This window comes from Leptodactylus fuscus, chromosome 8, assembly GCF_031893055.1.
Source record: "Leptodactylus fuscus isolate aLepFus1 chromosome 8, aLepFus1.hap2, whole genome shotgun sequence".
In the NCBI taxonomy this organism is placed as follows: domain Eukaryota; kingdom Metazoa; phylum Chordata; class Amphibia; order Anura; family Leptodactylidae; genus Leptodactylus; species Leptodactylus fuscus.
In genome coordinates this window covers 94,566,248-94,580,335 of record NC_134272.1, presented here as the reverse complement: position 1 = coordinate 94,580,335, position 14,088 = coordinate 94,566,248, and positions in this window count along the sequence as shown.

The window sequence follows — 14,088 nt, the reverse complement described above, 5'->3', positions numbered from 1 at the left end:
TCTATACTGTAATTTATATTATAGCGATATTATTTATTATCAATGTAACTATAGTGTAATGTATATTATAGCGATATTATTTATTATAAAATGTATCTACATTGTAATTTATATTATAGTGATATTATTTATTATCAATGTATCTATACAGTAATTTATATTATCACTATATTACTTATTATGAATGTATCTATACTGTAACTTATAGTTTATTACTAGAAATGTATTTATACTACAATTATATTATTACAAATATATCTCTCCTGTAATTTACACTACGATATTCTTTATAATAACTGTATATGATTATATATATATGTTTATATTATTATCTATGTATCTATACAGTAATTTATATTCTTCTTCTTCCTTGATGTCATTACTTTTATATAGAAGCCATTTTTATATTATTTTTCATTATATTTCTTTTTTATATACATTTTACACATAAATTCAGATAAGTTCTTTTTCCATAAATCTCCAATAATCTCGATAAGATTGAGACAGTTTCTTGTTGCTGGAGATTAATGTTCAGTGTTATATGGCAGTATCAGGACGTCTGTAAGGTGATCGGCCATTGTTCGAGGTTGACCCCATTCAGCACTGGGTTTCATGGGATTCTTATGAAATCCGAGGCCTTTATATTTTGCTGGGAAAATGCCCTTGAAGCAGCCGGGTGAAAGTTTTCAATGGAACCCAAAAAAGCAGAATAGAATTTATGTTAATCCATCATAAGGCCTCTGTCAGAAATATACCATGAATACTATTTGCATCAAAACACTCTATTCTCGGCGTGGTAAACAAGGCCAAGGCTCAGACACAGGCAGCGCACTCCTGGCTCTATGAAATTCGGCTTGACACTTTAATAGTTCCCCTGTGTAGAGGTTACAGGGGCCGCTCTCTCCCAGCGTGGAATTAGTCTCAGATTGTCATCAGTGTATATGTAAAATACATACATGGTGGCGCCCCTGCCCGTGTTACATCAGATATCACTTGCTGAGCCCCCTTGTGTCGCTGGGATCAGGATACCATAGACAGCGTTGCGCAGGTGTAGCGGTCATAGACTTTGCAGACACTTAGCTCCAGTTTAGAACTGTTACTGAGTAATCTTATAGGAACACAGGAAAGCCTCCATAGGCAGAAAATACAAAACTAGTTACCTCCTAAACAACTAGTTTTTGGTGACACCTCCGTAGGGAGGGAGTCTCCCTCTCCTCCCACACATGCCTTCCAGGTTACCTTGGCTAGTCTGTCTGTAGTACCCCGGCCCAGCTCTCTTGTCTGCTCTCGGAGACGTACTTGGCTGCGGGGTAGCTCTGACCATCTCTTTTCCTCTACCGGCACCAGAATGAAGTCTCTGCCTTGACCGACAGACCTAAATGACGGAGAGCTGAGTGTTAGTGTGAACCTAGTGTCAGATATTATAGTTATACAGATCGTTCCACATTGAGAGCAGATGCCGAGGAGAGGCAACAAGCTGTGCCCTATATAACAGCCTGCAGTAAGTCACAGGCAATGTACAAACATCAGCCAGAAAGGGGCCATAGAGAGAGAGACAGCGAGAGAGTCAGAGACTGCAACGAAATAGCCCTATATCATCTATAGGACACATTATACGGTACATACCCCACACCTGAAGGTAAATACAAGGCATTAGCGAATCTCTCCTCATTTATTACAATGTATCAGTGCGATATATTAATGATGTTCCCATTAGGTTGTCACTAATAATCAGATTATAAAGAATGACACTCTTGACTTTTTTGCTGGCGGGGGTGTGTGTGGGGGGGTACGATGAATATTTTCTTGATTTTTGTGACTTTGTTTCTTTTCAGGACTCGGCACTTCATTAAGAGGCTGTGACTACAAGGCCTGCTGTGTCCAATGATGACAGGCAATTTGTCTCTGGGCTAATTAATGGCGGCACTCCATTCACATCAGGTATCCTGGTACATTGAGGACATTGCAACTTGTCTACAGGGAGGGGGGAAAGATCCTTCCACTTCTTCAGGCTCTATTGGAGCTTCATGCTCAGATTGTTAGTAAATCATATGTAAAGCGCCAACTCCACAAATACAAATATTATAACACCCCCCCCCCCCCCAATTCTGGCCCTGTTGTGTGGGGTGTGGGTTATAGTGGCCCATTCTGTCTGGCATTGTATAAGGACACACTGTTAGGTTACTTTAAGACTGACTCTATATAGGAGCATACAGCCGGCCCTGTATACTAGTCACACTCTCGCTGGCATTGTATAGTGATCAGGCATTGCATTGGGTCACACTCTCGCTGCCACTGTATAGATCACTCATTGCTGGCACTGTATAGATCACTCATTGCTGGCACTGTATAGGGGTTGCCCTTTAGCTGGTATCTTATAGGGTGCATACAGCATTCTGTAGACTCCAGTGAATACTATGTGACATATCTAGCATACACCGCTCCAGCAAACAGTTAAGTTACTTCTGCTACAAATGTGTCTTTAAGACGATAAGAATCGATTTAGTTTATTATCTGTGTAGGATGAGGCTGTAAGGACACTGGGGCTCTGCACAGAACGGAGGGAACGTATAGAGACAATGTTCTTTTCCTGGATGGATACAGTAACCTGACACATTGTGGAACCTGATATGAATTATTTGCAACTTTTATGCAATCTGACATTTTTGCACAACAATCAAATACTATAGAAGTCAATAGAATCAGATTCTGTGGCACAAAATATGTGAAATTACATTCTATTTGATATCCATAGACTGAGTCCACACTTTGCAGAAAATCTGATGTTTTTTTTTGCTATGGGCTGGATTTAGCAGAAGAGATACATATAGGTGCTTCCTCTATACATATACATATAGGTGCGTCCTCTATACATATACATATAGGTGCTTCCTCTATACATATACAGATAGGCGCTTCCTCTATACATATAGGTGCTTCGTCTATACATATACATATAGGTGTGTCCTATATACATATAGGTGCTTCCTCTATACATATAGGCGTGTCCTCTATACATATACATATAGGCGTGTCCTCTATACATATACATATAGGTGTTTCCTCTATACATATACATATAGGTGCTTCCTCTATACATATACGTGCTTCCTCTATACATATACAGATAGGCACTTCCTCTATACATATAGGTGTGTCCTCTATACATATACATATAGGTGCTTCCTCTATACATATACATATAGGTGCTTCCTCTATACATATACATATAGGTGCTTCCTCTATACATATACATATAGGTGTTTCCTCTATACATATACATATAGGCGTGTCCTCTATACATATACATATAGGTGCTTCCTCTATACATATACATATAGGCGCTTCCTCTATACATATACATATAGGTGTTTCCTCTATACATATACATATAGGCGCTTCCTCTATACATATAGGTGCTTCCTCTATACATATACATATAGGCGCGTCCTCTATACATATAGGCGCTTCCTCTATACATATAGGTGCTTCCTCTATACATATACATATAGGCGTGTCCTCTATACATATACATATAGGTGCTTCCTCTATACATATACATATAGGTGTTTCCTCTATACATATAGGCGTGTCCTCTATACATATACATATAGGTGCTTCCTCTATACATATACATATAGGTGTTTCCTCTATACATATACATATAGGCGTGTCCTCTATACATATAGGTGCTTCCTCTATACATATACATATAGGTGCTTCCTCTATACATATACATATAGGTGTTTCCTCTATACATATACATATAGGTGCTTCCTCTATACATATACATATAGGCGCTTCCTCTATACATATAGGTGCTTCCTCTATACATATACATATAGGCGTGTCCTCTATACATATACATATAGGTGTGTCCTCTATACATATAGGTGCTTCCTCTATACATATACATATAGGTGCTTCCTCTATACATATACATATAGGTGTTTCCTCTATACATATACATATAGGCGTGTCCTCTATACATATACATATAGGTGCTTCCTCTATACATATACATATAGGCGCTTCCTCTATACATATACATATAGGCGTGTCCTCTATACATATACATATAGGTGCTTCCTCTATACATATACATATAGGCGTGTCCTCTATACATATACATATAGGTGCTTCCTCTATACATATAGGTGTTTCCTCTATACATATACATATAGGCGTGTCCTCTATACATATACATATAGGCGTGTCCTCTATACATATACATATAGGCGCTTCCTCTATACATATACATATAGGCGCTTCCTCTATACATATACATATAGGTGTTTCCTCTATACATATACATATAGGCGTGTCCTCTATATATATAGGTGCTTCCTCTATACATATAGGTGTTTCCTCTATACATATACATATAGGCGTGTCCTCTATACATATACATATAGGCGTGTCCTCTATACATATACATATAGGTGCTTCCTCTATACATATACATATAGGTGTTTCCTCTATACATATACATATAGGCGCTTCCTCTATACATATACATATAGGCACTTCCTCTATACATATATATATAGGTGCTTCCTCTATACATATACATATAGGCGCTTCCTCTATACATATACATATAGGCGCTTCCTCTATACATATACATATAGGCGCTTCCTCTATACATATACATATAGGCGTGTCCTCTATACATATACATATAGGCGCTTCCTCTATACATATACATATAGGTGTTTCCTCTATACATATACATATAGGCGTGTCCTCTATACATATACATATAGGTGCTTCCTCTATACATATATATATAGGCGTGTCCTCTATACATATACATATAGGTGCTTCCTCTATACATATACATATAGGTGCTTCCTCTATACATATATATAGGCGTGTCCTCTATACATATACATATAGGCGTGTCCTCTATACATATACATATAGGCGCTTCCTCTATACATATACATATAGGCGCTTCCTCTATACATATACATATAGGTGCTTCCTCTATACATATATTTATAGGCGTGTCCTCTATACATATACATATAGGTGTTTCCTCTATACATATACATATAGGCGCTTCCTCTATACATATATATAGGCGTGTCCTCTATACATATACATATAGGTGCTTCCTCTATACATATATATAGGCGTGTCCTCTATACATATACATATAGGCGCTTCCTCTATACATATATTTATAGGCATGTCCTCTATACATATACATATAGGCGTGTCCTCTATACATATAGGTGCTTCCTCTATACATATACATATAGGCGTGTCCTCTATACATATAGGTGCTTCCTCTATACATATACATATAGGTGTTTCCTCTATACATATAGGCGTGTCCTCTATACATATACATATAGGTGCTTCCTCTATACATATACATATAGGTGCTTCCTCTATACATATAGGCGTGTCCTCTATACATATACATATAGGTGCTTCCTCTATACATATACATATAGGTGTTTCCTCTATACATATACATATAGGCGTGTCCTCTATACATATAGGTGCTTCCTCTATACATATACATATAGGTGCTTCCTCTATACATATACATATAGGTGTTTCCTCTATACATATACATATAGGTGCTTCCTCTATACATATACATATAGGCGCTTCCTCTATACATATAGGTGCTTCCTCTATACATATACATATAGGCGTGTCCTCTATACATATACATATAGGTGTGTCCTCTATACATATAGGTGCTTCCTCTATACATATACATATAGGTGCTTCCTCTATACATATACATATAGGTGTTTCCTCTATACATATACATATAGGCATGTCCTCTATACATATACATATAGGTGCTTCCTCTATACATATACATATAGGCGTGTCCTCTATACATATACATATAGGTGCTTCCTCTATACATATAGGTGTTTCCTCTATACATATACATATAGGCGTGTCCTCTATACATATACATATAGGTGCTTCCTCTATACATATACATATAGGTGCTTCCTCTATACATATAGGCGTGTCCTCTATACATATACATATAGGTGCTTCCTCTATACATATACATATAGGTGTTTCCTCTATACATATACATATAGGCGTGTCCTCTATACATATAGGTGCTTCCTCTATACATATACATATAGGTGCTTCCTCTATACATATACATATAGGTGTTTCCTCTATACATATACATATAGGTGCTTCCTCTATACATATACATATAGGCGCTTCCTCTATACATATAGGTGCTTCCTCTATACATATAGGCGTGTCCTCTATACATATACATATAGGTGTGTCCTCTATACATATAGGTGCTTCCTCTATACATATACATATAGGTGCTTCCTCTATACATATACATATAGGTGTTTCCTCTATACATATACATATAGGCGTGTCCTCTATACATATACATATAGGTGCTTCCTCTATACATATACATATAGGTGCTTCCTCTATACATATACATATAGGTGTTTCCTCTATACATATACATATAGGCGTGTCCTCTATACATATACATATAGGTGCTTCCTCTATACATATACATATAGGCGCTTCCTCTATACATATACATATAGGTGTTTCCTCTATACATATACATATAGGCGTGTCCTCTATATATATAGGTGCTTCCTCTATACATATAGGTGTTTCCTCTATACATATACATATAGGCGTGTCCTCTATACATATACATATAGGCGTGTCCTCTATACATATACATATAGGTGCTTCCTCTATACATATACATATAGGTGCTTCCTCTATACATATAGGCGTGTCCTCTATACATATAGGCGCTTCCTCTATACATATACATATAGGTGTTTCCTCTATACATATACATATAGGCGCTTCCTCTATACATATACATATAGGCGCTTCCTCTATACATATACATATAGGCGCTTCCTCTATATTTCACACTCCTCTTGAAGCCACTTTTCGTTTTGACTCAAAAAACCTCAGCAAAATCTGCAGCAGAACAATGCAGGTTTCCACATGGTGCGACCCTCAATTCTTAGGGCTATGTGGATACAACCCCAGGGCCTTGTCTATCATGCACACAACCTCCCAGTGAGGGGCGAGGTTTCACCCCAGACCCTTGGACTGAATGTGACCATAATTCGCTTTGGTGTGGCTTTGCGGCAGATCACAGGCAGATCTTGTCACCGAGCAGATTACACACCTGTTAATATGTTGGGGATACAGCCGAGGCCTGGAGCTCCACTATTACTAAGAAGATAATTTGAGATTAGAGCTCATTATCCCTTCTGAAACACAAGGGCCATATATTATCTGCAGGATTATACAGACCTCTAAGAGGCTCCCTGCGGGTTTGGCTTTACCGAGCATCAGATCGGCATTAAGCTATCAGGGCTGCTAGCACGCGGGAAGAGGCGTCTGCACAAAGAGAGTGATACGTTATAACAGGCTGGAATAGGGATTGTGTCCTGGGGGGGAAAGGTAAACTCAAGATGAAGATGTGGCAAAAACTGCAGACACTTCTATGGAGAATATTCACTCTGTCCCCAGCAGGGCCCCTGTTCATAGATATTGTAGGGGCCACTTGTTACTGGACTGCTCGTAGTAGAGGCCGCGTACCATAACTATGGTTGTGCACCGTCATGTCCAGCACATAGAGAATAGCCATACTATCACTTGGCCTAACTAATGTACTAAGGCTAGCATGTGCAGGTATTCAGAACAGCGCCCCTAGAGGCCTGAAGGTGTAAGGCTACGCACAGAAGTAGTTCACTATCGTACCATACCCTAGTACGCCGCACTCATAATGCCTTGCTCCAGCATCTCCACCATCACGATGGACGGCGGCGTGCCTGTGAACGTGACATTTATTTCACATTGTGGTTTTTTTTCTGTTTTGATTTTCATCTTATAAAACAATGAAAATAAATATAAAAAATAATCCCTGTAATTATTCTGGCGATTGTTCGGTTCCAGGCTGCTGTTATTTTAGGTGTGTCCCTCAATACACAGAATTTGTCTCCATTAGGCTCCTTTGTAAAACCTTTCTTTGTACGTAACCACAATAGTGTCCATTGTGTGTAATGATAACACGGTCCTGCATTCTGCTCTGGGCCCGGGGCGGCCTCCCATCTAATGAGCTGCCTTTTAATTAAATCCTCTTCTATGTAGCATGTGCCGACCTCCAACCCCAACCCCAACATCTTCCTCTTCCTACTTACAAGTTCCTTCAAAAATTCTTTTGAAAGCTTTTTGGAAAAATGTAGCTGTGTCCCCGGGTCGGAGCAGCGAGTGCAGATCCAGAAGAGAACTTTCTTAAGCCACTTCCTTAAGGGCCACTATTGTCCTAGAGTTACAGAAAATGGGGCCCTCGCAATTTCAGCCCATATTACACTGCTATATGGAGTCCAAATAATATGCAGAAAAATACCGCCACTCAATTTCCCAAAATACAACCATACAGTATAATGATACATAATCTGGATGGTTTCACTTTGCTCCTAGGAATTCTGTCCTAAAAAAGACAATTGATGAACATCAGGTTGAGGTTTTCTTCATTAAATCTCTATATGATCCAGAATTAGTATTATATGTACAAAAATATTGGCACTGTTTGAAAAATCATGTGATGCTTCTCTAATTTGTGTAATTAACAGCACCTGTTACTTACCTGAGGCACCTAACAGGTGGTGGCAATAACTAAATTACACTTGCAGCCAGTTGAAATGGATTAAAGTTGACTCCACCTCTGTCCTGTGTCCTTGTGTGACCACATTGAGCATGGAGAAAAGAAAGCAGACCAAAGAACTGTCTGAGGACTTGAGAAGCAAAATTGTGAGGAAGCATGAGCAATCTCAAGGCTACAAGTCCATCTCCAAAGACCTGAATGTTCCTGTGTCTACCGTGCGCAGTGTCAGTAAGAAGTGTAAAGCCCATGGCACTGTGGCTAACCTCCCGAGATGTGGCCGCAAAAGAAACATTGACCAGAGATTTCACCGCAAGATTGTGCGGATGGCGGATAAAGAACCTCGACTAACATCCAAACAAGTCCAAGCTGCCCTGCAGTCCGAGGGTACAACAGTGTCACCCCGTACTATCCAGCGTCAGCGTCTGAATGAGAAGGGACTGTATGGTAGGAGACCCAGGAAGACCCCACTTCTTACCCACAGACAGAAGCCAGGCTGGAGTTTGCCAAAACTTACCTGAGAAAGCCAAAACCGTTCTGGAAGAATGTTCTCTGGTCAGAGGAGACAAAAGTAGGAGAAGGCCTCAACATAGAGATTACAGGGAAAAAGAGAAGAAGACGCCCCCTACAGTCAGACATGGCGGAGGTCCCTGATGGTTTGGGGTTGCTTTGCTGCCTCTGGCACTGGACTGCTTGACCGTGTGCATGGCATTATGAAGTCTGAAGACGACCAACACATTGTGCAGCATCATGTAGGGCCCAGTGTGAGAAAGCGGGGTCTCCCTCAGAGGTCAGGGCTCTTCCAGCAGGACAAGGACCCAAAACACACTTCAGGTCAGCACTAGAAAATGGTGGTGAGAGAAAGCCCTGGAGACTTGTAAAGTGGCAGCAATGAGTCCAGCCCTGAATCCCATAGTCTGTGCTTGTAATCATTATCTGGGGTACACCGAGGATTATCTGACAGAACTGCAGGGGGGGCCAATACTTTTGGCCAACACTGTATACTCTATAATTCATCATATATAATCGATGACCTATACTCTATAATCCATCATGTATAATCTATGACCTATACTCTATAATCCATTGTGTATAATCTATGACCTATACTCTATAATCTATCATGTATAATCTATGACCTATCCTCTATAATCCATCGTCTATAATCTATGACGTATACTGTATAATCTATCATGTATAATCTATACTCTATAATCCATCGTGTATAATCTATGACCTATCCTCTATAATCCATCGTCTATAATCTATGACCTATAATCCATCGTCTATAATCTAAGACCTATCCTCTATAATCTATCATGTATAATCTATGACCTATACTCTATAATCTATTGTGTATAATCTATGACCCATACTCTATAATCTATCATGTAAATCTATGACCTATCCTCTATAATCCATCGTCTATAATCTATGACGTATACTGTATAATCTATCATGTATAATCTATACTCTATAATCCATCGTCTATAATCTATGACCTATCCTCTATAATCCATAGATCCTACTTTACAATCTATAATTTATGATCTGCACTTGATGTTCGCATGAACTTTACACGACAACTTCAGTTTGATTTTAATGAGGGACATGATTCATAGGGGCGGAAATTTTAAGGATGGCTCCGAGCATTACTTAAAATACCCGTAATTTGCCGTTAGGTTAAACTGGCTGTGCTAAGCGCTCATTAGTAACGGGAATCCTGTTATACCTGGCGTGTCCTTGCCTGACTTTACATGTTAAGTAGTGAGAGTCCATGCTTCCAGCTCTCTGATCATCAATCTCCTGCAGCGTATTGCTGCAATCACATTATTACTCCAGCACGGTATCACTTCTAGTCTATTCATTCCTTCTCACAGGAAAATGCAGAAAAGCGCAGAGTAAAATCAGCCTGTGTGAACATACCACAAGACAAGGAGCGCTTTCCCCATAGAGCTAATGGTACATCTGCTCCGGGCTTATGGTAGTGGGTCCGCTCAGCTGACCTGGATCTGTCAGAACCGGCCGACCATGTGACAGTGGCGTATAATGCACAAAAGTATTGGAAAGGATTATCCACAATTGGTAGGGAATTGGTAGAGGGGCCGCCTGTTGCAGTTTGTATGTAAAGCACTGGCGGGGGGCGTTGTTATGTGCCGCAGATGGCTCTGGCTGCTGTGCATGGATGGGAGTGGCGCCCTTGGTTGCGACAGCGTGGGGAAAACTGCCTCGGCACTGCCGCGCATGCAGGGCGAAGGAGGACGGGGGCATGGGGGAGGCTGGGGCCGTGTAGGAGGTGATTCGCGCAGGGAGTGAGGGCGGCACGGACGAAGTTGCGGATAATGCTAGTTTAATATAAATTTATATCAATGATAATTGGGGTTACGGATGTGCATTACTTAGTGAGTCACACCCTGGGCCATATGTAATGTAGTCGTGTTAGCTGGGTGCTGGCTGCGGCAAAAAATGCGGCAAAATCCTCACATTGTATCAAAAAGAAATAACAGTAAAGAAGGTTTATAGAAATGTTATTTTAAATAAAATTTGACAATATTCATAAATTCAATTGGACGAATAGTCAATACTTCTTATCAAGACGACCCCGTGACGCACCAGAAATGTGGCAGCCATCGCAGAAACGCGCCAGAATTAGTTAAAAACTCTGAAGTCCCTGATCTGTTCCCTTTAGATTCCTGAATTTATTACAAGGCGCGATATTTGATGGGATCCTGTTATCGGCTCCTTCTCCTGCGCTGATCATTGATTCATGAGATTCCACTGGGAGTTTTCCTCCTGAATTCCGATGAATGAGGCGCAGTAGACAAGGGGTGATATTGACGTCCAGCGGCTGCAGGCGAGGGATACGCCGGAGAATAGATGCCACAAATCTCCGCTCTCAATCATCTGTGGCCATAAATTAAAGGAAAGTGACAAGTGGCAGACAATGGCTGTTATCTCTCCCGGCCGGAGCCCATACGGTTACATTGTGTCCGCGCTGACACTTCTATCTGGGGCTCGTCTTAGTTCCGCCCACATCCCCTCCGGAGAATGTATTGTGAAAGCTTCTCCTTGTTACAACTTTTCTATTGCAGATTCTGTGCACTATAGAAGGAATATTCTACACATAGAGATGGAAGGCCATGTATAGGGAGGCCACGCCGCAGCGACCAGGCCTCTCTGGATGGAACAAGGTCCTGTCTATTGTGATTGAAGAAAAACGTGGGACCGAGAGACCAAGCCTGCCCTAAAGGAAGAATCGCAGAGAGCAAATCTGTACCAAAAAATTCTGAATTTACATTTATAAAGACATTTGTATTATTTCCCATTTTTTGGCTTCACATTTGACTTGTTTTCCTTTCTATTACGTTACATTTTCCGTGTTATGATTTTGTCACAAGGTTTTTTTTTTGTAATGATTTTTAACTAGAGATGAGCGAACAGTGTTCTATCGAACTCATGTTCGATCGGATATTAGGCTGTTCGGCATGTTCGAATCGAATCGAACACCGCGTGGTAAAGTGCGCCATTACTCGATTCCCCTCCCACCTTCCCTGGCGCCTTTTTTGCTCCAATAACAGCGCTGGGTAGGTGGGACAGGAACTACGACACCGGTGACGTTGAAAAAAGTAGGCAAAACCCATTGGCTGCCGAAAACATGTGACCTCTAATTTAAAAGAACAGCGACGCCCAGCTTCGCGTCATTCTGAGCTTGCAATTCACCGAGGACGGAGGTTTCCGTCCAGCTAGCTAGGGCTTAGATTCTGGGTAGGCAGGGACAGGCTAGGATAGGAAGGAGAAGACAACCAACAGCTCTTGTAAGAGCTAAATTCCAGGGAGAAGCTTGTCAGTGTAACGTGGCACTGACGGGCTCAATCGCCGCAACCCAGCTTTCCCAGGATCCTGAATGGAATACACTGTCAGTGTATTCCCGTATACCCGATATATACCCCGATACCCGTTCCAACGGTGTGCCCCCCCACCTTCACCCCAGAAATACCCTGCAAGTCCCCTAGCAATAGAATTGGGGCTATATACACCCACAATTTTTACTACTGGTATACAGTGCCATTGTCTGACTGGGAATTCAAAGAATATATTGGGAATACAAATACCCTCATTTCTTGCTACTGCCATATAGTGCCAGTTTCTGACTGGTAATTCAAAGAATATATTGGGGTTACGTGCACCCACAATTTTTACTACTGGTATACAGTGCCATTGTCTGACTGGGAATTCAAAGAATATATTGGGAATACAAATACCCTCATTTCTTGCTACTGCCATATAGTGCCAGTGTCTGACTGGGAATTCAAAGAATATATTGGGGTTACGTGCACCCACAATTTTTACTACTGGTATACAGTGCCATTGTCTGACTGGGAATTCAAAGAGTATATTGGGAATACAAATACCCTCATTTCTTGCTACTGCCATATAGTGCCAGTTTCTGACTGGGAATTCAAAGAATATATTGGGGTTACGTGCACCCACAATTTTTACTACTGGTATACAGTGCCATTGTCTGACTGGGAATTCAAAGAATATATTGGGGTTATAAATACCCTCATTTCTTGCTACTGCCATATAGTGCCAGTTTCTGACTGGTAATTCAAAGAATATATTGGGGTTACGTGCACCCACAATTTTTACTACTGGTATACAGTGCCATTGTCTGACTGGGAATTCAAAGAGTATATTGGGAATACAAATACCCTCATTTCTTGCTACTGCCATATAGTGCCAGTTTCTGACTGGGAATTCAAAGAATATATTGGGGTTACGTGCACCCACAATTTTTACTACTGGTATACAGTGCCATTGTCTGACTGGGAATTCAAAGAATATATTGGGAATACAAATACCCTCATTTCTTGCTACTGCCATATAGTGCCAGTTTCTGACTGGTAATTCAAAGAATATATTGGGGTTACGTGCACCCACAATTTTTACTACTGGTATACAGTGCCATTGTCTGACTGGGAATTCAAAGAATATATTGGGAATACAAATACCCTCATTTCTTGCTACTGCCATATAGTGCCAGTTTCTGACTGGGAATTCAAAGAATATATTGGGGTTACGTGCACCCACAATTTTTACTACTGGTATACAGTGCCATTGTCTGACTGGGAATTCAAAGAATATATTGGGGTTATAAATACCCTCATTTCTTGCTACTGCCATATAGTGCCAGTTTCTGACTGGTAATTCAAAGAATATATTGGGGTTACGTGCACCCACAATTTTTACTACTGGTATACAGTGCCATTGTCTGACTGGGAATTCAAAGAATATATTGGGGTTATAAATACCCTCATTTCTTGCTACTGCCATATAGTGCCAGTTTCTGACTGGGAATTCAAAGAATATATTGGGGTTACGTGCACCCACAATTTTTACTACTGGTATACAGTGCCATTGTC